The sequence below is a fragment of the Cupressus sempervirens genome, chromosome 7 (genome assembly GCF_028749045.1).
Source record: "Cupressus sempervirens isolate cs-2001-9-10 chromosome 7, ASM2874904v1, whole genome shotgun sequence".
Taxonomy (NCBI): Eukaryota; Viridiplantae; Streptophyta; class Pinopsida; order Cupressales; family Cupressaceae; genus Cupressus; species Cupressus sempervirens.
In genome coordinates this window covers 187,747,583-187,774,994 of record NC_143124.1, presented here as the reverse complement: position 1 = coordinate 187,774,994, position 27,412 = coordinate 187,747,583, and positions in this window count along the sequence as shown.

The window sequence follows — 27,412 nt, the reverse complement described above, 5'->3', positions numbered from 1 at the left end:
CTTGGTTCTTAATGGTCTTTCCCAACTTATAGGCTTTGATTTCAAGATATTTCCTCTAAGCTGCAAAGCTTCTTCTTTTGAGAACTTAGCTCACCAATTGATGGAATTACAAGTAGGAAAGGTAAATGACGGGGGGGAGGTGAATCAATAGTTAAAACATGAACCCATAAATTTTTTCACCACTCATCCATCTCATGGATTAAATAGATAAACTTGAAATAACATGCAATGCATAAACATCTAAAATATGTAAACACACAAGCAGTAAAACATTTGACACCTAATATGATTACCTAGAAACCCTCCAAATGAGAAGGTAAAATTGGGGTGGGGATGACACCCTCAATTCTTCACTACTATAGCAATAAAGTGTAGCCAATTAAGGTTACAATGAATTGACCATGAGATATGGTCTACCCTATGAAAGGCCTACCCTGTTAAAGGCTTACAAGGACTGTTAAGTCCCACCTTGCTAGAAGATTTCAACACCCTATTAGAAGTGTGCTTGGCTAGAGAAATTTAGAATATTCGCTTGGAATGTCACCCTATTAAAGGATTTACAATAGTCTGTTAGGACTATTCCACTTAGGAGATTTAACTAAAATCACTTGTTAAGATGTTTCAACATAGATCTTGTGATTAGCTCTAGTAGCTTGATTAAAGATCAAATCTGTACTATGTCCTTGTTGATCCTCTTTGATCTGATATGTCAACATTATATCATCTATCCTTTGTTCTTCTAAAATTGATTCTATAATTTTCTCTCTTACAACTTCTAAGTATCCATGAATGCTCTATTTTTGCATGTAAACTTCGCTATTCTCTTCTTCAATTCCTTATGCACTCACTCTTTGAAGTTTAGGGTTTTTTCCACCTTAAGAAGACTATAAGACTTAGGGTTAGGTGTGAATCTATAGCTAAGATTCATCCTTTTTTTCACTTAATCCTTCCCTTTTTCTGATTGGCTACATGCAATTGTATAGGAAATTTGCATACATATTCATCCTTATCTTCAAAAGATCATATTCTATCCTTAGGTTGGCTAAAAAATGGTTTAAATAGTTGTTTGTGAAATCAAAAACAAATATGTCTAATCTGTGATGCTTGTCACTTGAGGTTACTAATGCTTAACACATACTACAATTCTATCTTTGAGTCGATACTTGAACTGCTCGACATCTACTATTTGCTCATCACTTGAATCAGTCAACATGTATTGTCTACTTTGAACTTAAGTGACTCGGCACATGAGTGAATTGAAACTCATTGCAACTTGGCACAACCTATATTTACATATCATACTTGACATGTATTACTAGTTCAATATGAATTTGGTGAATATCTTAATTGTGTTGACACTCAACTATCAAAACCAATCTGAGATGAACTCTTCATGATGAATCAATCATGAATCAATGTTGAATGATCACTATAGAAATAACGAGACCCCCCTACTAATACTAAACCAATGCACAAGTTGGATGCAATTCACATTAATTAAATACACCCCCAATCAACAAGTTGACTTGGTAATAATCATTAAATATATGAAATTACTAAATACTTTAGGACAAGCCCCAAGTTTACAATGCATAAATAAATTGTATGAAAAAATAAGTGTATGTGCCCTTGAGCATAGGTTCATGTGCCATCCAATGATCCAAATCCAAGAGAAAACATGCTAATTACCTCAAATTAAAGCTCATGAATAAAATCTCCAAATTTTTATAGTAAATTAGGAATACACAGCCAACATGCACTAAAATAGCTCTAGAACTCAAAAATGATAACTCAAAACTCTATGTGCATTTAGGAAAAGGCTTCCCAATATTTCTTGAACATATCCCTAACCACACAAACCATAACTCCATAAATCTGAGTTTGATGCTCCTGCATACATGAGTATTGACTTCCTTAGGATGCTTTTACATCATAAGTTCACAATGTTTTCTTGTACTTAAAAGAAAGTGGTGAAGTAGTGTCTGTGTCGAGATATTTGCATAAATTCAAGCATGGTGAGTATTTACCTCTTACCCAAATCCTCTATTTTTTATTTCTCCTTTAGTAATTTAGAAACTCTTCTAGTTTGTTTTTCTATACCCCATTTAGTGATGTAAAATTAAGACCTACAAGTTTCCAAGGCTATCCTGCATCCCAAATTTCCTAAAAAAAGAAATTGTGTCCTTGATGAGTTTTTTTGTAGAATTAGGGGATACTGCACTGATCAATGAAGAAATTGAAAGGGTAGTGTCTAGATTTGAAAAATCACAACCTAAATCTATAATTGATTAGGTTTTTAACTATGGGTTAGTACAAGTAGGTGGTTTTGCTAAAGCTATTCTATGTCCTGAGATGGTGCTAGAATGTAGGAAAAATATGACGATGCTGAGAGATGTATTAGGAGTGACCATGGTGAGGTTCTCATGTATGTGAACAACATCACAATCATGGGGGCCTTAAGACTTCCACCTAAGGAAGGATGTGAGGATTACAAAATAAGCCTATCATATTTTAAGTTCATTATCAATTCCAAAGAAAACTATAGTGACATTTCTAAGAATTGGTTGTTAAAGCCCAAAAAGGTGGTTCCTATTTTCCATGGCCTTTAACTAGAGAGCACATGATTTGTAAAATCAGAGATGTTATTATTATTTTGAATACGATAAAGGGGAATGAGCATGATTTTATATGGGAAAATTAAATGTATTTCTTCATTTAAAGTATTCTAGCTGATGATAAATACATTGTCTAGGCTAAAACTATTATAGACTAACTTTATAAGGAATTCTCATAGGTGTCTAGAACCATTGGCTTTTACATGTCATCTTACCTGTTTTTACATTTTAGCCTATAGAAGAGAGTGGGAAGGCTTTCGTCACTAGGTTTGGAATAGTAACATGACTATCTATAATTATTATCCTCTACTGCAACAGAAAAGAAATCTTCAATAATTTTGGAGGGTATAGGACACATTTTTGGCTAGGCTTGTCTTTGAACTACAAGGGAAAGAGAATATAAGGTGTTTTGGAGAAGTTTCTCAACTAATCTTAATTCATGGTAGTGTTTTGTGTTGTTTTTCAAATTCACATATTTGCAGATTGGTGGATTTCAAGGGAAACCATTAAAGCTACCTAGATATTTTATTGATAGGTATGTGTTAATTGAGGTATGCCAAAAAGTTTCTATTGTGGTCAATAATTGAAACTCTAGAAAAGGTTTGGGATTTGTCTTCCCTATTGAATTGGGTCACTATCACTACAAAAAAATTCAAGATCCTTTTAAACTAGAGGTTGAACTAAAAACCATGAACTTGAAGCCCTAATCAACCCAACCTAGTTTGATAGTGAAAGTTTCACATAGTCTCAATTTGAACTTGGCCACTCAATTTCCCATGAAACCCATGCAAAATATTACTGGGTAGATTGTGAATGTTATTTCAAAGTAAGAAACAGATGGTGGTTCACATTCACTTTGAAAAAAATCATTGAGTTCAAACTACCAATGAAGATTTATGGGATTGAAGATGCCAAAGATGAAGAAGTAATAGATCCAAAATTTGGAGAAAACTTTGAAGCTTTCCCTAAATCCAAGATAGATTGGGAAAAGATAGAGACAATGATCTCCATGCAAGAGCTCCTTTTATCATTAACATGACTAGATAGTGGGTCAAAGAGGAAAGATAATTATGACTCAAGGGAATAGAACAACCCCCTCAAATAGATTCAACTAAATCTAGTTCAACATCATTTCCCTCACATACTAATGAAATATAACCATGCCCCTCTATACATAATCAGGAACCTAAGTATGAAGTTGAACCCCTAGTAAAGGACCTAGTTTAAGGTCAAGTTTAGGTTCAAATTCAACATTCATAATGGATTACCCATTTATGAAGCCATAAGAAAAAGGTGTAGGAAGGGGATACAATAGAATTGGACAAGGAGAGGGACAAGGGAGAACTAGTAGAAGAATATTTTGCAAAAAATCGTATTGAAGCCATGGAGCAAGGGAATAAGCAAACAACTAATGATGCTAATGCTATGGGTTCAAGTGTATTGGCTGTCAAGAACCCTTCAAAGCCCCAAATGCCTCAAACTAAAGGAAATATCTCCATAAATAATTGATTTGACCTTTTAGTTAGAAAAATAGGAGTTTAATGCATTTAACTATTCTAGTAGGATATATGGTTAGAAAATACCTAGGTAAAATACACAAAATTAAAAAGCCCAAAGTTGAAACCATGCTTAAAATAGATGAGAAAAATGGACATTGGGTAATGTATGTATATAAACCAACCAATGACAAGAGCCAAGATGAAATCCTACCACACGATTATACAATAGAAAAGATAGATCTTAATCTTTCTACTAGGGCTTTGGATATGAATATTTTTTAGTCTAGCAACAAGAATATTGTGAACATGATTTGGAAAGATTAGAATTATAAGAGGCACCTAAAGAAATCCCTGTGATTGATGGATGAGTATAGGCATGCCTTCTAAAATTCCTGATGTATTATTCTTGCTAGTGCAACTTCTATATTAGATGTCACATCAGGGTGTTTTTTAGTGGTGAATATTTATAATTTAGTGAATATTGGGATTTATTAGTGTTGATTTCGGTGATTTTTAAGCCATTACATGGTGGCCCAATCACCTAAATTTATCAAGGTTAGTGGGTCATTGATCCTTTCAATTGCCTAGCATGGATTCACATTTGACTTCTTTGGTAGCATTATTCGCCTTTCACATAGCTAACCTGCTTATTCTAACTAACACCATGTTCACCATCCCTCAATCCATTAGATTTGAATGTATATGGTTAATTCGTCCAATGTATTAAATTTTATATCCCTTCAATCAACCCATTTTGGCAATAATTTTCCATTTTGCATTGGATTTGTTAGGACATTTTGCCTAATGGAATTCAAAGTCAAGTGATAAATTCCATTTTGTCTTTTTTTTTTCTATCCCTAATAAGTGATTCACATCTTGATATAAACTTCTAGATTTTGGGCATGCCACACAAGAGATCACAAAGAGGGACCCTTTATAAAAGCTATTACAATATCCTTGCTACCAAATTTGTTCTACTTTTAGTTTTTGAAAAATTCTAAATTTCATGATTTAGGTAGTGTCTCTAAATTCTTGGTTATTTTAATCACACTTAATTTTAGAACCACAAATTTAATGTTTAATTTTGAAAAAAATTATTATTCATTAATGTATATATTTTATGTCTATTACAATGAAATAATTCAGCCACAAAATTAATATTTTACCAAAAAATAATTTTAATCTGCCAATGCATATATTTTTGTGGTTTTAAAAAATAACACAATTAGTCTATATTTTGCACATTGTTCAAGAGACTATGAATGATTCACCAATGAAGATTATTATTTTTTCTTTGCAAATTGATGTTTTTCACCAAAAAAATTAATTATTTTGTTAGGTATTTTACACCTTTTGCCAAATTTTTACACCTGTCCCAATAGTGGGGTTCCTTAAAGTATACCCTGTGTCACATCCGCTTCTAATTACAAGTTTTTAGATCAGATGATGAGAGACAGGTCTGTTGCCAAGGTATTCAATGATTGGCTAGACTCAATAATGGCCAATAGAGTGAACTATATTTTGGATTTAACTTAGACAAATGCACAATAAGACGAAGTGATTGCTGAATTGGAATTATAACTCAATGCTTGGGAGGAAAAAAAAGTTGAATACGATGAAAATATCATCCAGATTAGTAAAATTAAAGCCTATGATATAGCCAAATTCTTGGTACAGAAACTAAAAGCTGGTATCAATTTTGATTTCCTATTTGTGGAAATGACCAACTTGGAATGGAGGAATGTAGTCATTGAGCAGGGCCTAGATGAGACATTAGAGCTTTTGAAAGAGATGAAGTGCCTCAAGAAGATACTAGATAATGACATGAAATGTATTGATGTCATGATTATGAAAAATTAGGATCAACCTAACTAGGGAACCAAAGGAATATTTGCATCCTTCCAAGATATAGTGAAAATTATGAAGGAAATCAAATAAATATCTATAAACTATTTCACTACTATTGCTCAAGTTGATTCCATGATGATCATCTATAGAGACCACCTAGAGGCATAAAAAATGATACTATTCCATGTTCATAGAGTTAAGGATATGTGGAAGATAAGGTTGGAACACTTAGGGGTGTCTTAGCAAAGGAACTAAATCAACAGTTGTACACAAGGAATGGAAGAAAGTGTGATGAGGAATTGCTAAGAACTTAGATCAATGATATAATCCTTCTACCACAGCTAGAAATTAGATAGGGATGTAGAGGCTATTGGCTTATAGGGTGTTTTCTTATTTTAGTTAGTTATTTCTAAAACTTATGCAAAAATTGATGAAATTTTATTGACTCTAGGAGGAGTTAGTTATGAAAACTGAATTGTGGACATCCTAATGGCTATTTGAATAAGTTTTTGTGACTTTGAGAGGTTTGAACCTCTGTTCAAATAGAAAACTTATATTTTATGTTTTAATTTTTGGATTTATTTGAAATGACATATAATGCAATAGATATGTGGAATTCTATAGTTTTATCTATGAATCATTTGTTAAGTAAACTTATGGTTTATGAATGTATGTTTCTCATCTTCTTATGGAAATGAATGATATGAAAGTTTATTCTCTTTTCATGATATTCAATTATTTTGATCCGAAGTGGGAGATAGAATTTTTTAGAAGCTAACCAATCTTAATGATTTCATCGTAGTTGTTAGTCATGTGGCTTATCATTATAGTAAAAGTTGAATGGTTCTTTCATCTATAAATTCTTTTCATTTTTATGAACTGAATGTTATTACCTTATACTTTCTAGATAAAAGTATTCTCATAAACTATTCTTTCAAAATAAGAGTTAATCACAAAATCTTTTAAGTCAGGGAACTGCACTTGGTAAATGCATATAGTTTGCTAATAAATAAACTCATGTGTTCATGTTTTAGTTTTTCTTTATATATGATTCAAGTTAAGAATTAATTCAAAACATAAAAAGAAAAAAACTATTTACTAACAACATGACAACTTGGAGCCTCAAATTATAGATTTTGGATTGGCAAGAGTTTTCCCTCAATGTAATAGAAGCCATATCATCACAAAAATTGGAGGAACATAGAATTGGGAGAACCTTCTTTATACCCAATAAAACTTAAGATCTAACAAATTTTCTAAAAATTTGATTTCACTGTCACTTATATTGCATTTATACTAATCTAATAAAAAATCAACTAAATGTGTTATTTCTTTAACTAAAAAAAACAAAAGAAAACAAGGAGCTTGTTTATCGATACCCACAGAAAAGACTCAATATCAATAACACAATATTGACATGTCTTTGGTATGTTGTCTACCTTTTATTTTAGACTCATTTTGCTGGGCATCTTCATTGTTGTCATGCTTATATTTTACAAGTATAGAAGACTATATCTATTTTTAAGAATGAAAGTTCTTTTTGCACTTGGTTTTTAAATGTTAAAATAGATTTTAAAACATTTTACACAATATTTTTAAAAAGAAACCAATGGAAGAGATAAATTTTCATATCTTTTTGGAGTCTAAATTACTGAACAATCAATCCCAATGCAAATCAATCAGCTCATTTTTTTTTCTTAAAAAAATAACATTTGAAAGATAAACCATGATATATGTAGATTTCATCTATGGTTTAGCACATATATGCTTTTTTTATTGGAAGTTGTAAGATACAATATAGAACTCCAGAACCTTTCTGCATGGCCACCTAGTAGTATTCACTATATTCATTTTTGTGTTCATTTATTTTAGATGCTACTGAGATCTGGATGATCTTGATAAATTATAGTGTATAGGTTCTATTGGCATTAAAAATTAAAAATTAAAACCTAGTTTAGAAAAATACATTTACAAACTTTGAGTTGTTATCGAAAGGCATGCACCTTTATTTTGATGTGAGCCCTAAGTTTGTTAGGACACAGTCTACACATAACAAGTTAAAGTAAAGATATAATTCACAAATTATTTGGCATTTTCTCCTTCTTACGAAACTTTTTAGTTTTTGCATGTTAATGCCATAGATGTTGTAGTTATATTATTGTCAAATGAGATACTCTAATAAAAATTTAAGGATACACACACTATTATATAGAATCATTTGAGATACTTTCATAACAATTTAAGGATTCACACATTATCATAAATAGAATCATTAAAGATTTGTACTAGGAATAAGGGTTAATGCTTGAGATTTTTTTGACACTACAACTTTACAAATTTTTTTTAATTTTAAAAAAAAAAGACTTTTCCCTATCATGATTGCAAATGCTGTCATTTCTAATCTAACACATTATTTCTACTAAACCAATTTTCCTTGGTTGTCTTACACTCTTGTTATAATCATGAGATGGTCATATCAACTACAACCTTCCTCATAGTTCCCTTTTGTGTCAAATTCTTTTATCATCATAAATAACTTATGGTAGAATATGCATTTATACTTGAACATTCATAATGCATAATGGCAATATTCCAAAAGTTGTTTTATAATGATAAGATTCCTACAATTGTTTTAGACATTGATAATTATCCTATTATATACATTTTTTTTGTGCCAAATATTTAGTAGAAGTTATTCATTTGGATTAATGATTTGACCTCAAATACAACATGGTTTTAGGAGTCTTTGAAAGAGGCTCAATGATTAGTGAAATTCTCTAACTTATATCAATTGAGACAGTCATGTATATTTCAAAATGGTTACAAATTTCTACTTGTGCACTATAATTATCTATAAATAGTAGGTAGAGTAGGTGTTCATGTAAATATTACTTATCTAGAGTAATTAAATTCATTATATCATAACATTAAAAATTTGAGTTTTAGTGTATATTTTTCTATCATTTTTGAAAGGATATAATACCTAATTTACATTAAAAAAAATCAGTGTAACAAATCTTTATTATTAACTTTTTAGCTATTTGTAAACTACCACCATAGATAAATAAGGTATTACATAAATAGAAATAAAATGAGTCTAGAAGATGTATCAAGAACATATTATGTAATTTAATCTATTTCATATGTAACAATTGAAGTGGCATCTATTTTCTATATGATTGTCATACCTCTTGAAAGTATGTATAGTATATCTCTAAATACACAACTCTTCATATCAAATAGGAAACTTATGACACTATTTTTGTTTGTTTTTGTGGAAGTTTCAAAGAACCTTTTTGGCTCCATTCCTTATTGTGTTGGAGACGCATACCTACCAAAACTTGATCCCTGATTTATGAAATGACACTATTTGATATTAGTTTTTTTTTCCCCTAAATATTAAAATGAAAATTATATGCATATATGAAAACCATTCTAAAATTTAAAATAGCATAAAAATATGTATTATTATCTCATCTTATTATTTATCTTATTTACATGTAAATGTTTTTCTTAAATTTGAATTTCTTCACTATCATGACTAGAAATGTTGTCCTTTCTAGTTTGACACATTATTTCCATTAAATCAATATTCTTTGCCTATAATTGGTGGGAACTATATCACCCTACAACTCTTATTTTAATCATGAGATTGTCATTGGGAACCATTTTCTTTTAGTGTACCTTGCATGGTCATATCAACTACAACCTCACTCATAACTCCCTTTATGTGTCAATTTGTTTTTATCTTCACAAAGAACTTTTGGCAGAAGATGTTTATAATAGAAAAAATCATAATACATAATTATAAGATTCCTAGATTGTTTTTACACTTTGCTAATTAGCATATTGATAAATGTGTGTCTTGCCAAATATTCATTACAAGTTGTTCCTTCAGAGTAATGATATGGCCTCTTATAAAACATGGCTTTAGGATCCTTTGAAAATGGCTCAATGATTAGTGGAATGCTCGAAATTATATTAATTGAAATGATCATTTATATTTCAGAATGGTTAGAAATTTCTACTTGTGCACTATAATTATCCATAAATAGTAGGTAGAGTAGTTGCTCATGTGAATATTTCTTATCTAAAGTCATTCAATTCATTATAGCATAATATTCCAGATTTCAGTTTTAGTGTATGTTTTTGCATCATTTTGTTAAGGATAGAACACCTAATTTACACAAAAAGAAAATTGGTGTAACATATATTTGTTATTAACTTTTAGTTGTAAACTTTCACCATAAATAAATCAGGTATTACATAAATAGATATAAAATGAGTCTAGAAGATATAACAAGAATATATGAAATTTATAATCTGTTTCATAAGTAGCTATTAAAGTGACATCTATGTTCTACATGATTCTCATATCTTCCTGAAAGTATTTATGGTATATCTCTAAATACAAAATTCTATATATGAAATTGGAAACCTATGAGACATTTCTTTTGTTTTTGTTTTTGTTGAAGTACCATAGGACCTCTTTGACTTCATTCCTTATAATATTGTGGTCTTACTCACTAATTTAGTGAAATGACACTATTTGATTTCAGTAACTTTTAACTTTTTTCTTTTCCTAATTATTAAAATGTAAAACGTATGCATATATGAAAACCATTCTAAAATTTAGAACAGCATGAAAAATATATTAGATTATTAATTTGAAATTTGAAAAGCGTGCACGAAAATACCCAATTGGTTTAGAAAATAAAATATTCAAATGTCAAATGCTTATTGAACTATTTTATTACAGTAACTAGGAAAACTTTGCATATAAAAAAAGTACCTTGCTTCAAAACTTTGATATTGAGAAAGTCTATAACGAAAGCCGGCATGCTCTACCAAGTGAGCGTGATACTGGTGGATGACGACATATTCAGGAGATCAAAACAAACAGTGGGCAAAGTAACATTGATTTCCAATTTTATTGAGTACTTGGTAGATTGAATGGGAAGAAGAGTCGGCACAAAGTGTAACAGTTCAGAGCTCTCTTGTATTTGGAAGGTTGTCCACATTTTATCCTGAAGATCATATGTAAACCAATGGGTGCCTCCTATCTGAATAGAAAATTTGCCTTTGGTAAGCAATTTTTCCTTAATTGTAACCAATGGAACATATCTTGCTCTAAATGTTTCAAGCAATGTGAACAATGCAAGTCCATTCTCAAATGCACACGTTCCATATACACTTGGTTGTTATATAGTTTGACATTGAACCCATCTCATTCCAACTCCTCTTTCTCCCACCATTTTAAAAACCCTAAAAAATGTATCTCTCGGATGCTTTGTTATTGCAAATAGTTCTCGTTCCTTATCATACCCAACAACATCATGCAAGGAAGTATTAGAAATTTTACCTCTCCAGACCCACTTTTCTCCTTCAACATCAAATTTCATAACCCTAGAAGGTTCAAGGCCACCTTTACTGATATGATAAACTCCTCTCCAATAACATTCAGTATATTGAGAAGAGGCTTCCTGTCGTAACAAAATATTTTTCCATTCATCTTTGTTTGAATTGTATATCCATGTTTCAACCCCATCTTATCTGAAGAACCCATGGAATAAGTTTCCACATTAGATAGTGTCCAGTTATCTTGAAGCTCCAAAAGGATAGGGGAAGAGAATTGAGCTTGTAGATATAGAAAATGATCAGTTGAACATAACGATTTCCATTTTTGGCAAACATAATTCAATTTCACACCATCTTTAATTGATAGCCTTGCTAAAATCTTTTCTAAAATGTGATCCGGAAGGTTATCCATTGGAGACTGGAAGATGATATTTCAGGCGATCAAGGATATTTAGTGTTTGTGCACACTCTCTTGCAATTAGAGGCACACAAACTCTAATATACTCAGAGATCTCAAGCCATATTTGGCTAATACGCTTAATAAGTGCTATATATAATGTAACGAATCCTGAAAAGTTAATTTCTTTTTTCTGAGCAAGAAAGAAACCCAAAACAACCATACATAGATTTTCACCTTCTGTATTCTGAAATGAAAGAGAAGATTAGTATATCGTTTCATCTTCCATGTAGAAGATAATAATAATTTCGCCCATTAGCTGTGGTAATTATCTGTGAATTAACGCATATCAAGAATGGTCACAGTTTAATTTGCCATGGAACTTCCATGGTTTTCAAATACAAGCGGCAGTTGAAACATTTAAAAACTTTACATATAAATTTATTAATGCTGAATCTCGATGCAATTACTTAAATATATACAATTCTAGTAATATTTTAAATCATACCATTTTTTATATTTTATACAATGTCATATTTTATGTTTAAATTTCGAATTTATATTTTATGTTTAAATTTCAAATTTATATCTGCTAAAACCCTTTCACTAGCCAGTGTGATCTGCCTAGATGTAGATTTGTGTTAATTTGTGTCACATTGTCATATGTAAAAACATTAATTCATCAATTTTTTAAAGGAATAGTCCCTTTCCATTAATAAATTAATATACTCATTACAAATTCATAAAGGGGTTGGGGGATACAAGATCACTCAGTGAGAGTTCACGAAGCCAGAATCAACAACTATTCATCAAAAAAACATTCAAGCAACTCCCTTAGGCTACTAGAGCAATGCTTGAGGGAGGTGGTTCATCACAATCATTAAAACACCAGGCATCCCTAAGATTGGTAGGTGGACTGGGAACAATCCAGCCATCAGCAACATCATCATCATCTTGTTTTTTGTCTTTCTCCTCTACCCATGGTGGAGAAATAACCAGATTTAGCTAGAAAGGCCACTTGGAGCTAACAACTCCAGGAGGAGCAACAAGAGGGGGAGCCACAAGAACCACATACTAGCTAGAGTTGCGATGAGGCAGAGAAGCTGAGTAGCATTGCCAACCATCATAGAGATCCTAGAAAAGAGATCCTTAGGAGTCTTAATGTCACGTTTGAAAAACATAGAGCACTGATGCCTTGAGTCTTGGCCAGAGGGACACCCTGAATGGAAAACAATGGGGACCACCAAAGGTTTTGTCGATTCAAAGAAAGTCCATCAAAAAACCCATCACCATCCTAGTGAAGACAAGGCTTAACAAATTTCCAAGCTTTCCAAATGCTTTTGATAACAAAGGAGCCTTGGATATGAACAAGTTCTCACATGATGAGAAGGGTTTGAAGACCAATCCCCTTCCATGCAAGCCTATTTACAGGGGAACTAGAAGAGATACAATACTAAACCAAGACTTTCCAAGCTTCACCACTAGTGAGAGCATGGATAATCCACTTAGCACATAGAGAGAATCCTTGCTTCTATGTGGAAAGAAGGTCAAGGCCTCAAGACTTTTTGGGAAGATAGCCAAAATTCTAGGAAACACTATGAAAATCATGATGATTAGACATAGAAGCCCAAAGAAAGTCATGAAGCAAATGCTCTAGCTTGAGATAGGAGGCTTTGGAAGGAGCCCAGCAAGAAGAGTAATACACATGAGTAGCCACTAGTACCTTAGAAAAAATATGGAATTTCTCCGCAAGAGAAAGAGGTTGAGTAATCCAATAATCAAGCTTTTTGTCAATTTTCATGAGCAAAACATTCCATGATTCCACTAGAGAATCTTGAAAGGCAAAGGGGATGCCTAGAAAGTGGAAAATCTCCCCATGGGTAACCCATTTCCACTTGAATTGAGCAAGTGGGGATGCCGCCAAAAGGAAAGATTACCTATAATAGAGTGCTTGTGCCATTGAATAGCCGAGCCAAAAGCTTGACAAAAAGTGTTGAAGCATTGCAAGGCATTAGTGATATTTTCCTCATACTCTAGGAGAGTGAGAAAAGAGTCATCAGCAAAGTGACCATTGATAAGCTGAGAAGAAGACTTAGGCAAGGAAATTCCATGAACCAAACTAGCAAAAATAGAGTGGGCAAGTAAGTAACCAAACCCTTTAGTAACAAGAATATAGAAATCTGGGGCTACAGGGAAACCTTGATAGATCAAAAAAATAAAGGTTACAGATTGAGAGTTGTTAATGGTAATACAAGCATTAGCATCACTGAAAAGAATTTCCATAGACTAAAGAAAGTTAGGGCTGAAATCCAAAGCCTAGAGCATAGCCAAAATGAAGGGCCATCCAATTCGATCATAAATTTTGGCAAAATCAATTTTTAAAAACATAGTCTGCTGATTGGACTTGTGAGCCCACTCCATGCCTTCCCAAACAAAAATTTTAATCTTAGATTGGTTTTGACAAGTGAGTGTCTATACACTTAAGTCATTTACTTAGTTCATGCCAAACAAGTAGTATATGCCGAGCACAACATATATAAGTTGGAGCATGTTGAGTCAATAGTGAGTGGTGAGTCACTAATGTGTTGAGTCACTCAAGTGTTGGGCAAATAGTATATGCCGAGTGATTTAGGAGCCAAGCAAGCAGTGCATGCTAAGTTATTCAGATGCTAAGTCATAGTATTGACATTAGTATATGTTGAGCATTAGAGACTTCAAATGCCAAGTAACATAGTTTTTATGTAGGAGCATCCTGGGTGTAAGGGCAATCTTGCATCACCCAAAAATATTTTGTTTTTAGTCTTTTCTATTTTAACAAGGACTAGTAGACAAGGTGGTTACTATTATGGAAACTTGCTATTTTTAGTAAGTTTTTCATATGAGCACAGAATGTTCTCATTTTCTATAAGAAGGCTCATTTTAGAGATACAAGCCTACCATAAAAATCTCATTGCTCTAGGTTAAGTATTGGAGAAGTTATTATATATTTTCGATGGAACAATTTGCAGAAAAATCTTTAGGCTCACCATTGGAGGTCTTAGACTACCTGGATGAGGTCCAAATATTCAATGGAAGGGCGCTAGCGTAGTTTCAAGCTTGTAGATCAAGAGCTAACATTTTTGAAAAGTGGTTATAGTAGCCAATTGAAGCAATGGTTTGTGAGTTATGGCCTTCCAAAGTTGGGCTACTTGAAACTTCTAAAATAATTGTCAAAGATGCATTTGGTTGACTCTATATGTTTTGTTAGGGTCTATTGATCATAGGTATTAAGTTTGAGCATCTAGAACCTTCTTGAGCGGCATAAAACTACCTATTTTAGAAATGCCCGAACATTGTCTAGGACAACTCTGGGTGATAGTTCGTATCTTGTCTTACAAATTATTGTACTCAAGGCACCCTTGTGGGTTAGCATATTGTACTTATGAATTCTATAATTCTTCATTTACAATGCAAATAAGAAGTCCATATCTTTTTCTCACATTTTCTATTGTTTCTTTATTTTTGTTATGAGTTTATGATACTAATGGGAGCACCCTACATTAAGTGGTATTAGAGCTAGAGTTCTTGAGTATGTGGACAAATAACCAATTATGAGGTAGTTTGCACTAGGGTTTTAGTAGAAGCGCAAAAATGCATTGACAAAGAGATCGTAACAAAAGAACTGTAGGTGTTACACCTGAGGGTTTCCGAGCCCTCCAAAGGAAAATGCAAGCATTGGAAGAAAAAATGCAAAGAGGAATAAATCTTCCTATAAGAGATGAAAGTGAGGATGAGGAAAAAGTAGAAGAAAATGGCAAAGCAGAGGCAGTTCTAAATCCAGAGGAAGAGAGGCTTTCTAGGGCCATCTCCAAGATTAGAAAAAGACCTAAGTTTGAGATTCCCACATTTTTGGGAAATATTAATCCAGAGGAACTGATCAATTGGATCAATGAACTAGAAGAGTACTTTGAGTATGAAGATATTGATGATCATGATATGGTCAAGTTTGTGAAGGAAAAACTAAAGGGACATGCAAAGATTTGGTGGCAGGAGGTTAAGCTAGAGTGAAATAGAAAGAGAAAGTACAAAATCACCAGATGGGATCAAATGAAAGATAAACTAAAGTGACAATTCATTCCCATGGATTGTGAGCTTGATCTGTTAAAAAAAATACAAGGGTTGAAGCAAGCGGGAAAATCTATTCAAGAGTATACCAAAGAGTTCTATTGAGTTCTCATTATAACTAGCCATGTAGAAGTTGATAAGGAGAAAGTCACCCATTATCTTAATGTGTTAAGGCCTAGCATTAAGGATTAGTTGAGTCTATTTTGAATGAGTAGTATTGAAGAGGCATACTAGTTTTCCCTAAGAGTCAAAGAGAAACTGAGCAAAAAGTTTGACAATAAGAACGATGGAAGAGGTTGTGGTGGAAGATCTAGTGGACAATCTTATGGTGGTCATAAAGATGATCAAAAGAACAAAGATGAGGCTAGAAGTAGCAATCAAAACTAGAGGGGAAATAATTCCAATCATTTCCATGATCAAAACAATAGAGATCAGAGAGGAAGAGGCAAAGGAAAAGGATCTAAAAGAGGAGGCTTTTGTGAGAAATATTTTCACTATGGAGAAGAAGGGCATAGAGAATTTGAATGTACCTAGTGCCAAGGAAGGATAGATCAAAGAACAAAAGGCTAAGTGAGAGTTGCACATGTTGACCAAGATGCCAGATCCTCACATTCTAAAGATGTTGAAAGAGGTGAAGTCCTAATTAACCGAAGAGTCCCACTAAGTGATGAGAATGAACTTGAGCAAAGAAGGAGCTTGTTTTGCACAAGGTGCAGATGTGAAGATAAGTGTTGTGATGTGATCATTCATGGTGGAAGTACTGATAATCTAGTGCTAGAAATGATGGTCATCAAGTTGAAGTTGAAGAGCTAGAAACACCCACATCCATATCATATTTCTTGGAAGCAAGATGACCACAATGTCATGGTCAATGAGCAATGCTCAATGAAGTTCAAGACTGGAAGCTACCAGGATGAGGTACTATGTGATATTATACCTTTGTACATATGTCATATGTTGTTGGGTAGGTTGTGATAGTTTGATAGGTATGTTGTACATGATGGGCAAGAAAATACCTACACTCTAAGGATGGAGTGAAACATAAGTTGAAGTTGTTGAAGGATAAAGAAGAAAAGGTATGTAGTGTTGCTAGAATATGTTTTATTGATCAAAAAGAGTTTCTTAAAGGTATGAAACATGAGCATATGTGTTTTCCTATAATTCATAAAGATGGTAAAGAAGTAGAGGAGGTACCTATAGAAGTTGTAGATATGTTGGAAGAGTTTTTTGATAATGTATTAGATAATGTACCTAATCAATTGCCCCCAATTAGGAAGACCAATCACCAGATGGATTTGGTTCTAGGAGACAATTTGCCAAACAAGGTAGTGCACAAAATGACACTAGTAGAAAGTAAAGAGTTGAATAGACAAGTTCATGAGTTTTTGTAGAAGGGGTTGATTTGAGAGAGTTTGAGTCCATGTGTTGTACCAATAGTGTTAGCACCAAAGAAGAATGGAGAATGGAGGATGTGCATAGATTCTCATGCTATCAACAAGATCACCATCAAGTATAGATTTCCTTTGCTGAGGATGGATGATATTATGGACTGTTTGAGTAGAGCTTAATATTTCACAAAGATAGGTTTGAAGAGTGGGTACCATCAGATTCATATAAGAGAAGGTAATGAGTGGAAGACTACTTTCAAGACAAGCGACTTGGACTATATGAGTGGTTGGTGATGGCTTTTGGGTTAACCAATGGAATGAGCACTTTCATGAGGCTCATGAATGAGGTACTAAAGGAGTTTTTGGGTAAGTTTGTCATTGTTTACCTAGATGATATATTGATCTTTAGTAAGACATTGGAGGAGCATTTGATTCATATTCACAAGGTGTTTGATAAGTTGAGGGAAGAAAAGTTGCTAATAAACCTGAAGAAGTGCAACTTTGTAAAGAAAGAGTTGGTGTACTTGAGATTTGTAGTCTCAGGAGAAGGTTTAAAAATGGACCCAGAGAAAGTGAAGGCTATCCTTGAATGCCCTACTCTAAGGAGTGTGATAGAGGTAAGATCTTTTCATGGACTGGCTACATTTTATAGAAAGTTCATAAGAAGTTTTAGCAGTATTTGTGGACCCTTGACTAAAATAATGAGAGGGGATAGGAAAGAGTTTAAGTGGACTATAGGAGTAGATAGGAGTTTTAATCTATTGAAATAGAAATTTATTGAGTAGCCTATTCTAGAACTTTCTAATTTTGATAAGGTGTTTCAAGTAGACTGCGATACTAGCGGTACTGCAATAGGAGCTGTTTTGAGCCAGGAAAGTAGACCAGTTGCTTATTTTAGTCAGAAGTTGAATGATGCAAAAGAAAATATTCTATTTATGATCATGAATTTTATGCTATAGTTCAAGTTTTGAAGAAGTGGAGACACTATCTCCTTACTAAGGAGTTTTTTTTGTATATTGATCATCAAGCTTTGCAATATTTGAATAGTCAAGAAAAATTGAACCAAAGGCAGTTAAAGTGGGTTGAGTTTTTGAAGGGTTATACATTTATTTTGAAACATAGGAGTGGGACATCTAATAAAGTTGTAGATGCTCTTAGCAGAAGATAACTTTTGCTGGAAAAAATGCAGATAGAGGTGGTTGGGTTCAAGAAACTTAGTACATTGTATCCAAATGATCTTGATTTTGGTGAAGCATGGAAGGCTTGTGTAGAACCTATTACACTTGATAGGACAAAGTTGTTGGATTTCATGATCTAGGATAATATGTTGTTCAAATGAAGCTAGTTGTGCATTCCCAGAAGTTGAAAGAGAGAGAACCTCATCAAGGAGAAGCATAATAAAGGATTGGGTAGACATTTTGGCAGAGATAACACTATAGCTTTGGTTGCTGAAAATTATTACTAGCCACAGTTATAGCAAGATATGATGAAGTTTGTACAAAGTTTCCAAGTATGTTAGATGGAAAAATAAGTGAACTAGAATATAGGGTTGTATCAACCATTAACTATACTAGAGAAGTTGTGGGAGGATGTTAGCATGGATTTTGTTCTTGGATTATCAAGGACACAACATGGGTATGATTCTATTTTTGTGGTGGTTGACAAGTTTTCAAAGATGACACATTTTATTCCTTGTAAGAAGACTAGTGATGATGATCATGTAGCAAAGTTGTTTTTTAGAGAAGTGGTGAGATTACATGGTCTGCCAAAGAGTATAGTTTTAGATTGAGATACCAAATTTTTTGGGTATTTCTGGCATACATTGTGGAAGAAGTTGAAGTAAAATTTGAAGTTCAGTTCATCACATCATCCATAGATTGATGGACAGATGGAAGTTGTGAATTGCAGTTTGGGAAACTTGCTAAGATGCTTAGTTGGAGATAAACTAGAAGGATGGGATATGATTTTACCATAGGCAAAATTTGTATATAGTAATTATGTCAATAGGAGTACTAGTAAATCATGATTCCAGATTGTATATGGGACTAGTCCCAAAAATGCTTTTGAATTGAGGCAGTTCGATAAAGGAGAGATAAGTAGTGCTGAAGCAGAAGATTTTGCTAAACATTTGAAGAACATGCATGAGGAGGTAAGGAAGCACATCATAAAGATGAATACACAATATAAGGCTAAGGTAGATGTGAAAAGGAGATATAAGAAATTTTAGATTGGAGATGAAGTCATGGTTTATTTCAGAAAGGAGCATTTTTTAGTCAGTACATGTAATAAGCTAAAGATGAAAAATTTTGGATCACCAAGATATTGAAAAGATATGATTCTAGAAATGCGTATGAAGTGGAATTACCTTCTGAATTGAATATTTTACCGATATTTAATATTTTACATTGGATAAAGTATTATGAAGAAGGTGATGGAGATGAAGTTGCAAAAGCACAGTGGAGTATTCTAGCAGCTAGTTTAGCTATACAAGAGATTGAGGAGATACTAGATAGTTGTATTGGAAAAAGTACTAGAAATAGAACTTATGAGGAATATTTGGTCAAATGGAAAGGGAGGCCAATTGAGGATTCATCATGGCTAGCAAAGAAGAAGGTTAACCATCTTGGTTTTCCTCTGAACACTTGAGATGTGATAGGGTCACTTCTCAAATTACCCGAGGTGTCTAATGCAGGAGCATCCTGGGCGTAAGGGGCAATCTTGCATCACCCAAAAATATTTTATTTACAGTCTTTTCTATTTTAAAAGGACTAGTAGATAGGGTGGTTACTATTTATGGGAACTTTCTATTTTTAGTAAGTTTTTCATATGAGCTTGAAATGTTCTCATTTTCTATAGGAAGGTTCATTTTAGAGATAAGGCTACCATAAAAATCTCATTGCTCCAGCTTAAGTATCAGAGAAGTTATTACAAATTTTTAGTGGAACAATTTGAAAAAAAGAAATTTAGGCTCACCATTAGAAGCCTTAGAGTGCCCAAATGAGGTCCAAAAATTCGATGAAAGGGTGCTAGCACAATTCTAAGCCTATAGATCAGGAGTTGACATTTCTAAAAAGTAGTTATAATAGCCAATCGAAGCAACAGTTCGTGAGTTATGGCCTTCCGAAGTTGGGCTACCCAAAACTTCTAAAATAATTGTTAAAGATGTATTTGGCTGACTCTATATGTTTTGTTAGGGTTCGTCAAACCTAGGTATTAAGTTTCAGCATCTAGAACCTTCAGAGCATTGTCTAGGATAACTCTGGGTGATAGTTTGCAGATTTTCTTGCAAATTATTTTACTAAAGGCACCCATGTGGGTTAGCATATTTTACTTATGGATTCCATAATTTTGCATTTGTGGCACGAATAAGAAGTCCATATTTTGTTCTCATTGTTGTAGTGGTTTCTTTGTTTCTATTATGATTTTATGATATTAAGGGGAGCAACCTACATTAAGTTTTGTCATAGTTGTTTGTATTGGCACAAACTACAATGTAAACCATTTTTGAGCCAACTTACAAATTGAATTATGATATTTTGGTTATAAGGATGAATCTTAAGTTGGAATCCCTATGAATTACATGAATCCAATCGGGTAAAGGGAAAGTTTAGGTAGCAAAATGGATGAATCATAGTTGTTGATTTATACATAACACTAAGTCACCCAGGTCTTCTTAGGGAGGAAAAACCCTAAACTTTCAATGAGCATGAAAGGGAATGAATGAATGATCAAGTAGAGTTTTGCATGCACAAAATAGGACATTTATGATGACCAAGGTATTATGATCTAAAATTACATTGTAGAATTACTTAAATGAGAATAGAAGAAGGAGATAGTGAACAACATAGAGACATCTGATCAAGAAGGATCAAGAATACATCAGTTTAGAGGTGATCTATCATCAAGCAAAAAAGTGATAACTGTAGGATCAATGCTAAGACATTATAACTAGTGAATGGGTTAAATCTCTTAATAGAGTAGTCCTAACATGTTGTATTGAAATACTCTAACAAGGTTCTTACTTTATTATGAGTTAAAGTCTTTTAACAAGGTACACTTTTAATAGGGTGTTGAAATCCTTTAGTAGGGCATACCTTTCATAACGTAGATAATGTCTCATGATGAAACATTGTAACCTTCATTGGATACACTTTATTATTGTAGTACTGAAGATTTTTGGGTGTCATCCCCACCCTAGTTTTACCTTCTCATTGGAGGGTTTCTAAGTAATCACATCTGGTGTCATATATGAGTGAATGCTTACTTGTTTATATGCTTTAGATGTACATGCTTTTACATAGTATCTCAGTTTACTTATTGATTTTATGAGATGGATGTGTGGTGAATATTCTATGGGTTAACAGTTTGAACGATTGATTCACACCCCCTTTTTAGAAGTTTACCTTTCCTATTGTAATTCCAACAATTGGTATCAAAGCTTTGTTCTTTGCAAGTGAAGCTTTGCAGCTTTGAGGAAAGATCTTAGAAATAGAAGTCTCCAAGTTGGGAAATATTATTGAGAACCAAGAGATTAAAATACATCTCATTCTACATTAGTTGAATGAAGTAAGAGAAGATTTAAAGAAATCTTTAAAAAGAAGGAAGTAAATTGCTATTGAGGAGAATGACACACAATACAAAGAGATAGACACTACTAAGGTAATTGCAAATGGAGACTCAAATGAATTTGATGCAACAATTGAAAATATAATTGAAAAGACTAGATCCAAAGTTGAATAAATTAGAAATCTCAAGTTAGAGAAAGAATCACAAGCCATACTAAGTTATGTGAGGTGATTGAATAGAGAAAGAAAGCTACAGAAGAAAAATCCATGATTGAAGATGACAAAAGAGTTTTGACTAGCAACCTAGAAGAGAAATCATCAGAAGTAACTAAGATTGCTAACATGCAATTGAAAAATTTGGGTCAAATGATGAATACCAACCATGAATTGAATACCAAAGACATTGAGATAACAAAACTGAAGTTGCAAAATGAGAAATTGAACAATGACTTGAAAAGGGAAAATGGATTTGCTAAAAGCTTTAGTAAACCTAGTGAAGCCATCAAATACTTAAAGCAATTAATGAGATCCCCTAGTTCCAAAAATGATACATCTAGACTGGGATACACAAGTACTAAAGAAGGAGAGTCATCCAAAAGTGCTAAAGAATGGAGTAACAGAGGTAAGAATTCCAAACCTATTTTTCATAGTTTTGGTAAGAAAGGACATACTACCAATGTAATGTATGCAGGAGTAAGACTATAAATCAAAATGTTAAGCAAAAGAGCATGGGTCACTATCATAAGTGCAAAAAACAAGGTCATCAGGCACATGAATGCAGAACCAAGACCATGCCCACTCAAAGATTTGAAGGATATCGTTATAACTATCAAAAGTATGGACATAGAGCTTTTGAGTGCAGATCCCAACCCATTCAGTCATTAGACATGCAAAAGAAGGTAAAGAACAATGAAATTTTTTATAATTGAGATTATAATACAAGGTATACTTGTCACTATTGTCAAGACTATGGGCATATTCCTAAGAATTGTATAAGAATACAATCTAGGAGTGACTACAAAAGGTGGTTGAGTTAGACCAAATATTTTAGCTATTTGAAGATTGGTCACATCAGCCAATATTGTCTAACAAGGTCAAAGGCACCAAGTTGTGAGTTCAATAAAGACAAAGGCAAGGTAGATATTGAAAATGTCAGAAATGAAATGAATAAGACATGGAAGAAAAAGGAGGTTTGCAACACATCAAGTGGAGAAGGGATCACATTACCCAATGGGTCAGGTGATCACACCTCATCAAACTAAGAAATCAAGAGGTGTGTGGGATTGATATTCAAAATTTATGTCATACATTAGTTCCAAAGGATTTAGTTATGAAAAGATTATAGAAGCATGAAAAAAGATGTAAGGTGTTATTAGCAATCAAAGAAATATCTTTAAGTTTTTCATGTTACTGCTGAGTATGAAAAGTTTCCTATGATTTCCAAGTGAAATTCTAGAGGATGTCAAGCTAATAGATAGGCTAGTTATTGCCGAGATCATAATGGTTGCCAAACAAATGGAAAGACTAGTGGATGCTGAGTAAGCCAGAAATTAGTTGATGCTAAGCTTATAGCTATGTAAGAATTCAACATTAATTATAGTATTTCAAAGGGGTACTTGATCGATTTCAGCTCATTTAACATCCTTCAAAATCAAGAGAGAGCAATAAGAGCTAAAAGGAAATCTAGAAATTTTATCCAAAGCATTTTTAGGAGATTTGAATAACTATTTGACATCATTTCATCAAATTTTGCAAGGTATTTATCTTGTGCTGAGCTACACTATTTCTAATTTCATAAACTCTAGTTTTCTAAAATGGAATCTAGTTCTTCAAAAGAAAAAGGTGTAGAGAGAAAAAAAAAATTAAATATTCACTTGGTTAGAAATGAGGTAAACAACCTTTTTTTAAGGCCATTCTAGACATAGCATACAAACAAGATCCCTCTGGTGCACTATCTATGATACCACCACAAGTCTTAATGATTTAGGATGTTGCAAAATGTTATAATTGCAAGATTGGTTGCATTGGTGACATGGAAATTAGAGAAGCATATGGAAAATTATGTGAAAATGGTTTGTTGAGGGAAGAGTTCAAGATTGTAGAAAAGAAAGGGTTAACTCATGCCCTAGATTTCCCTAATATTTTCAAAATTGAATGGATTAGAATTATATTGAGTAGAATTCATGATAATTTAGTGTGGTTAAATAATGGGCCAATCAAACTATCAAAGAGAATAATCCATAGGGTAACATGGTATCCAACCCTAGATCAGCCAAAGACTATGAGAAGTGAGTCCAAAGAAGTTATTGAAAAGAACATGGGAGCTATGTCAAACAAGAGAGGAATGAAAATATACACCATCATAGATTCTCTAATAGATTTTACAATAAAGGTAATTGCACATAAGTTTTACCAATCAAGCAGATTGAATAGTGCACCCTACATTGCAATAGATATGGATTATGAGATTGTAAAGAACAATCATATATATGGTCTTGTTGAGCTGTAGCTACAACAATTGATTGAGAACCTGGGAGAAATAAGCAAAAAAAGAAGTGCTCAATGTAAATTCAGATCTATTTTGATGTGTATCTTCTTGTTGGAATAATCAAATGGAAATAATACTTCTGAGAGGGGGGGTGAATCAGAAGTATCACACTTTTAACCTTAAAAACTTTTAACTGAAAATAAATTGCATGCATGTAAACACATCAAAAAACCATAAAGTAAACACATGCATCACATCAAAAAACACCAAATTTGGGAACCTAGAAACCCTCCAAAATGAGAAGGTAAAACTGGGGTGGGGATGATACCCACAAAATCACTATAGCAATAATGTTTGATAACTTCTAATGATCTGTACTATTAAAGACCTACCCTATTAAATGCTTTACATTGTATCAATACTGACATGTTTAAAGGATTTACAAACACTTTACATGAAGTGTCAGCTTGTTAAAGGATTTTATCACCTTTTCAAAGGATATACAACCTAGTTGTTAAGCTAACCTATCAACATAGGATTTTATTTCTAATACAATTTCTAGAGAGTATTAAACTAATAAACCTAATAGCTTACAATCCTTGATTGCTGAATTTAGACACTTGGTCTGCTGTCTCTGATCTTGATCCTCTGAGATTTGATATTTGTTCAATTCCCTTACTCTATCTTGATCAACTGAATACTACAATGCTACTTTGTTCCTCTAAGTCTTTCCATACTTCCCACTGAATTTCACTATAGTTTACCCTTACACTGCTCTCATCCATACATACAATGAGGTTTTTGTTCTCCTTTTAAGGATATCGAAGACTTAGGGTTAGGTATGGATCTATGATCCATATTGAATCTTTATTTCCCACTCATTCCTTGCACTTTTCTTATTGGTTGCATGCCTTCTCCATTTTTCTTATTGGCTGCATGTTGATTGCATAGGAAATATAAAAGACTCATTATTATCTTTAATAGCCTTTGAGATCCTTCTATGTCAACTCAAAAAATGGTTTACATTTGAGTTTGTGAAGGTACAAACTCATATATTGATTTTGTGTTACTCGACACATACTAGATTATTGATGCTTGGGACATATATGATTCTGGTTTTCTTGGCACCTATTGAATTTTGGCTTGCTCAACATCAACTATGACTTGACACCTACATATCACTTGGCTCATATGGTTCACTCAACACCTGAAGTCACTTGACACTTAATCTTCACTCGACACGTGACTATCACTTGGCACCTATTGTAGTTTTATCTGGCTTGGCACATACTATAGCTAAACATATATAATGTGCTCAACTTTTATATGACAATTGGTTAAGTGTGTTGACACTCAATTATCAAAACCATTATGAGACCAACAATCTTCCCCTTTGACATGAGTGTCAAAAACACTTAACTAAGCATTATACTTGGTCTTATGAGTACATTATCCAATCTGTTTGGCATGTATACAAAATTTCAAAATTTCGTTCAAAATTTTGTAAAGAACAATATACCTCAAAATTATTATAACTCTCCCTAAGCTTATGTGCCATTTCTATTCCTATAACCAAAATTCTTGTGCTAAATTTATGTCATGCCAATGTATCTGATACTCTTTGCCTTTACCCTATTTCTGTTTCTTGTGCTTTCTTGCTGACCTATTCTATCTATTCTATTTTCACTTGTTCTGCACTTTGCGAATTTGTTTTATTCATATCTCCCCCTTTTATATGTCTCCCCCTATTTTTCTATCATAGGTTATGTACAATTTCCCCCCCTTTATTCTCCAAAAGAATGAAAGAATGTAATTACTTAGTATTCTCCCCCTTAGTTATTAATCTCCCTGTTATTTCATATCTACCCCTTTTTGACACTAATGTTAAAATGTGCTAAGGGTTAAGACCATATTTCACCAAAAATGTACTATTCACCTCCATAATCATTTTAAGAGCTGCATCCCAATTCTCCAAAGCAATTTCCAATGACTTGTGAGTCTCTGTAGAAAGATGTACAAGTCCATCTGAAGTAGAAAGATTAGGATCTTTCTTTAGCACATTCTCAGCACAGGCTTGTTCTTTACGGAGTACTTCCAAGTGTGGGTTATGGAAGACTGTATTTGCATCAATCTGGCCTTAATTTTGGCCTCTTCAACTGTCAACACAACTAGTTCTTTCTAAGTGTGAGGCATTTGAGAAAAGTACTTCTCACTTTGAGCTGGGTCTCCTGGTAGCTATATGCTAGAAATCTTTAAGTTTTTCTCCAAGATCATGATTCTTTGGCTTGTTTCTTATGTGAAATAGGAAAAATAACACAACTTTTTGTACAATGAGAATAAATTCTCAAGTACAATTTTTACATTTTCAATCCTTTTAGCCAATGCTACCTATGACAGTGCTATTTCACTGGCTATTTTCTCAGACTATCCATGTGTTTTACATTAGTTTCTTGGTCTTCATTTGTCACTTGCTGTACAATTTCTAGTGTTCCATTGTTGGCTTGGTTTCATCAAGTGTTTGCAAGCTAAAGGCATCCAAAAAGATGTCCTTAATTTCATGTAATGCTTGCTTATGTTTATACTCCTTCCTGAGTATTTCTTGCCTCTTTCTTCTATTTAATGCATCTCGCATCTTAGTTATTTTCTCAATGCTTATTGTCTTTGAGTCATAACTAGGTATGACTATTTCTTCATCTAACTTAGGTTCTCCATAGTGAAGTACCCTTGTCACTTTTTTTGAGCTTGAGCCTAGTGTAGATATTTGCAATGGCATTGCATTAGGGCTCAATTTCTGAAGGACTTGGGTAGGAGTGCCAGTAGTTGGTAGATTAATCAATGTCTATGTGGCGCCCTGGTCCTCTTCTTTTAATGTGTCCCTTTCCTCATATGATATCCCCTGATCAATTACAACTATTTGGGGTGTACCTTGGGTTTGTATTGTAGGATCAGATGTAGGAACCTATCCTATTTGCTTTTTTGTTTCTTTCTCTGCGTGTGCACTCGGCTTCTACTGCATGGTATCACCTATTCCTAATGTGTCAACTATTGTAAATGGTGGTAGAAGAATTAGGAGACCACTAGTAGCTATAGATATGGTAGAAGGTGGTTCTTGTGGTTTCACCCTGTCTCTAATTAGATCTGCTACTACTT